Consider the following 5,357-nt stretch of genomic DNA (forward strand, 5'->3'; position numbering starts at 1 on the left):
TTAAAAAAAAAAAAAGCTTGGTCTTATATCTCCAGTGTTTCCAGCTCATTACTGCCAGAATTATTTTAAAAGATAGAAATCTGCTTTAAAAATGCAGAAGACCTTTGTCTGATTTTAAGTAACCTTACCTATCTCAAGTGGTATGAATCTCTTCCTCGGCCATTCTTATACCAGACTGTGGACACAAAATTCTCCAGACCTCTCTCATTTCTGAAAAGGTCATGCCTCGAGGCTTTGCATTTCACAGATTCTTCTTGGGATGTCCTTTCCCATCTGCACAAGTTTCCTATTCCTCTGCTAACAAACTACCACAAACTTAGTGGTTTGAAACACCACAAATCATTGCCTTACAATTCCGGAGAAGACTAAAAATGGCTTGGCAAGACTCAGAAAGGCTTCCAAGACTTTGCCTTGGACTTGTTCTTTTTTTTTCATTCTCTTTCCCAAAAGAGCACCTTTCCCTTTGCCCCAAACCTCGGCCATGAACTTCCTCCCTGAGGATGGTGAGGACTAACCGGAAAGTGGACAATGAGAAACCAAGAACCAACCAATTCTGAAAATACCGAACAGACTATTATTTCAGAGGAGTTAATTTCAGAAGGAAAAGGGGTCAAGCTTGCAAAAAAACAATGTACATGGGTCTTACTGGTAAAACAAGACCTTGGGCACCTGTGAGAAGTACAGCCAGGAGAGGCATTTGGATGTTAGTGTGGCAGTTGTCTCAGCACTGCAAAGAACTCTTCATGATGAATGTGCCCTTCTGGGAAAACAGTTCAATCTGCCACTGGGAAGCTAATGCCTCGAATTCCCCCAAAGGTCTCGTAGATGATAATGAAGACCAAGAAGCAGCTGCTTTTCTGGAGCTTGAGAAAGAAACTGGCTATGAAGGTGATGCTGACCATTATCCAGGAATGTGAAACTGTACACACACTTCATGACAGTGACTTAATGAAGACGTTGCTGAAAAAGTAAGACCTAAGCCAAAGTCAAAGCATGGAGACTTTGCAAAAGGGATGTCTTTACCAAAGAAATGATCTGCTAAAGAGACTTAATGCTCTAATAGCTGAAAAACATCTAACAATGGATGCCAGAGTCTAGTACTATGCTCTGCTGTTGACACATACAAACACAAAGCCATGTAAAGTGTCCTTCCTGAAATTTTAAGGCCAAAGGACAGTGGTCATATTTTTGTAAATGGAATCACCAGACCTCCTTCACTGAGACTTTGTTTTCAGCTTAGTTTAATGCAAATTTGAAATTATCTTTTTTTTATCGTTAAATTAAAACAATAGAGAATGAAAAAAAAAAATCCACAAGTGGATTGTCTGAAATAATGACAGAACATAAATATTAGATGCTGGGGAGAAGCCAAAAAAAAAAGATGAGTTCATGTTCAAGAAATTATTTGTCAAATCTGGTTCAGTGCTAAGCTAGCATTGAAAACAGAGCCGTTGTGGGAAAGATGTTCGATTCTAGTAGACAAGGAGGTGTACTGCCTCTGAAGTGAAAGGGAAGTTAATGGGAATGAGAGACATCTGTGTCATTCTAGGATTTTTGCTTAAAAAAAAAAAAAAAGTTGATGAAGAATGGGAACAGAGCCCTATGATCAGTTTGAGTATAAGAAGGTACCCAGACACCCAGTTTTAAGGCAGAGAGGTATTTTGCAACTTGAAGGAATGGAAGGTCACTAGCATTTTCTGAAGGTATATAAAAGTAAGCACATACTCTAAACCTTTTTTGCATGGATCCTGGCAATGGGAAAGAGAAAACATTTACCTATAATAGGAAGCCTTGAAGACAAGTTAGTCCTTTGAGACCCTAATTCATAGAAAGTTACTTATGAATGACATTTGGAATTGCCTCTTATACTGAACACTTTTTTCTACTCATTTGTTTATCTAACCCAATAGACCATGTTGCCAGGCTTAGATGATTATTCACCATCAGACTTCATTTTTGAACAATTAAATCTCACTTACTAGGTGTATTTGAACTTCACCGTTGTTCACGATTCCTAAAATTGACTATAAAACAAGGCCATGCCTCTACTGTTATTTAATTTCTAGTGCCAGATTCAGGATCCTGCAAGGAGACTGAAACCAGTCAGGGATTTTAGACGGCAATCTGAAAATAGTTGAAGAAAGATCTTTAATCTTTTTCCTTGTGTCAAAACTGGTGCTTTACCCCCATGCAGTTCCAACACCTGTTTGCACCTAAGACTACTTAACTGTGGTTATTTTCTCTGCCCCAACACTTATAATTCCAGCGGGTAACCTAGGTAGTAGCCTAGGGATGATTTCACATACTGTGGGCAATGGTCCAAACAAATAATTGACCAACCAAGAAAAAAATAAAACTTTTTAAAATCAAATATTTTACCTGTTTTCAAGGTAAATAGGGTTCTCTTAAAATTTAATAAAAGTAAAAAAAAGAAAGGGGGCGGGGTGCCTGGGTGGCTCAGCGGGTTAAAGCCTCTGCCTTCGGCTCAAGTCATGATCCCAGGGTCCTGGGATCGAGCCCAACATCCGGCTCTCTGCTCAGCGGAAAGCCTGCTTCCTCCTCTCTCTCTGCCTGCCTCTCTGCCTACTTGTGATCTCTGTCTGTCAAATAAATAATAAAATCTTAAAAAAAATTTAATAATAGTCATGGCCTATTAACAGAGACCTCTGAATAGAACGATTTTACTTAGGTAAGCAGATCACATAAAAATTAATACTAACTCTTTAAACTACAATTGAAGTAACTTCTTTTGACATGGTTTGAATATAGCAGTACAAGGCTACAGGTTCAGACATAATCAGCATTAGCTTTGCATATGAACCAAGAAATGATTACTTAATAAATTAAGCACACTTTAATTACAAAGTTCAAAACATTACATCATATTTGTAAGTATGTGGCTATCCTTTATCATGACATTTGCTTCGTAGCATTTATTGAATCTATGAGTCACCACTATTGTATATGTCACTAAGAGTAAAGACATTATGCTTTTTAAAATATGGCAGTATTATTTCTTTTGCTTTAAAATTGTATTTACTTTTTTTTTGAGAAAATAAAACATGTTTTGGTGGTTAAACATAGATTATAAATTAAAAATACATCATATTTAATAGATGTTAAAATAGAATTATAAGTATAATCAATTGGTTATGGTATGCTTAAAATTTTTCACATCCTAAGACAAACTCATCAGAATAATTTTTCAATTCTTAATCATTAATATCTATTTTTTCCACATAACACTATTTTCTCAAGAAAGTTTCTGATTCAGTGTTTCAAAGTTTGCTTTCTTCCTTTCTCTTTCTCCCTCTCCCTCTTCTCCCACCCCCTTCTCTTTCTTAGTATTATATCCCTAAAAAGACATGTTAGATGAGTTGGAAATAAAAATCAAGGTAGAGGAGGGAGAAAAACAAATGAACAAAGAAACAAACAAAAGGACTAAGTAACTGAATGGAAAATGCTGAAAAAAATTAGTCACCTAGAAGATTGAGCCAGAGATCTCTTCCTGAAATGAGTGAAACCTTACAAATACAAATAATATATTTGAAAAAAGTTAAAATGGTGGTAATGTTAAAAAAAAATCTCAGCACTCATTAAATAGGGGTCACAAAAGGAGATAAAAGAGAAAGGAGGTAGATATAAGAAATAATAGAAAAACATTTGCTAATTTTTAAGAGACAAATTGTTGAGTTAAGGCCCAATGAGTATCAGAGAGAATGTGTAGCTACCTAACATCAAGGTACATCTTTGTAAAATTTTAGTACCAAAATTCAAATTTTAAGAATGAAAAAAATATACATCTATAATACGTTGGAATTTAAAATAGATCAGTCTAAACCATAAAACTAAAAGATAACATAGGTAATCATTTCTTTGACATCAGCCATAGAAACATTTTTCTAGATACATTTTCTCAAACAGGGGAAATAAAAGGAGAAATAAACTGTTGGGACTACACCAAAATAAAAAGCTTTGGCACAGTGAAAAAACCTCGACAAAATGACAAGGGAAACTGCCGAATGGGAGAAGATATTTGCAAAGGATATATCCAATAAGAGGTTAATATCTAAAATATATAAAGAACTTACACTACTCAACACCAAACATGAATACTGTAATTAAAAATGAACAAAAGATCTGAATAGATAATTTTCAAAGAAGACATACAAGTGGCCAGTAAACACATGAAAATATGTTCATCATTCATCTTCAGGGAATTGCAAACAAAAACCACAATGATATATCACCACACACCTGTCAGAAAGTTTAAAATCAAAAACACAAGAAATAAAAAATTTTGGCAAGGATGTATAGAAAAAGGAATCCTTGTGCACTCTTGGTGGGAATGCAAATTGGTGCAGCCACTGTGTAAAACAGTATGGAGTTTCCTTTAAAATTAAAAAAATAAAATTATCATATGATCTAGTAATTCCATTACTGGGTATTTATCCAAAGAGGGTGTAAATACAAATTCAAAAAGATATATGCACCCCTATGTTTACTTCAGCATTATTTACAATGCCAAGATATGGAAGCAGCTCGTGTTCATCCAGGGATGAATGGATATGTATGTGGGCTGTGTGTTTGTAAAGAAATGTTTTTCTGTCGTGAAAAAGAATGATATCTTGCCATTTGCAACAACATGCATAGACCTAGAAGGTATAATGATGAATGAAAAGATAAGTAAAATAAGTCAGATAGGGAAAGAAGATACCCTATGATTTCATTTATATGTGGGATTTAAGAAACAAAATAAGCAAATATACAGATTTTTTAAAAAGACAAAAAATAAAAAACAATAACAATTTAAATACAGAGAAAAACTGGTGGTTGCCTTAGAGGAGGAGAATGAGATGGGTGAAATGGATAAATGGAATTAAGATACATTTATCATGATTAGTACTGATAATGTATTGAATTGTTGATTCATTATATCATACACCTGAAACTAACATGACATTGTATGTTAATTATAACTCAATAATTTTTAAATGCTAATAAATATCATAAAAATATATCATAAAATATATCATATATATCAAATATATCATAAAAATATATCATGATCAATTAGGGTTTATTAAAGAGATGCTGAACCCTTAGCAAACTGGGAACAGAAGAAAACTTCTTTATAATAGCATCTAAAATTTCTATAGTGAAATTTTAGAGTTAATGATTTAGAGTTAATGATTAATTAGTATAAATATATTTATACATTATTTTAAGTAAATTTATTGCTTATGACAGCAGGTCAACAACAAAAGAAAATTTTCTTTTGGAAAATATGTTGATTTCATAATTCTATACTAAATAATTCAGTGAACTAAGAAAATAGAAATATTTTAGATGTTCAT

General features: G+C 33.7%; 1 pseudogene; it reads left to right on the top strand.

Moving 5' to 3' along the window:
• The first annotated feature begins 528 nt into the window (after positions 1-528).
• On the top strand, positions 529-1,164 carry LOC131830435 (ADP-sugar pyrophosphatase-like; annotated as a pseudogene).
• Positions 1,165-5,357: the final 4,193 nt, after the last annotated feature.

The sequence above is a fragment of the Mustela lutreola genome, chromosome 4 (assembly GCF_030435805.1).
Source record: "Mustela lutreola isolate mMusLut2 chromosome 4, mMusLut2.pri, whole genome shotgun sequence".
Lineage (NCBI taxonomy): Eukaryota > Metazoa > Chordata > Mammalia > Carnivora > Mustelidae > Mustela > Mustela lutreola.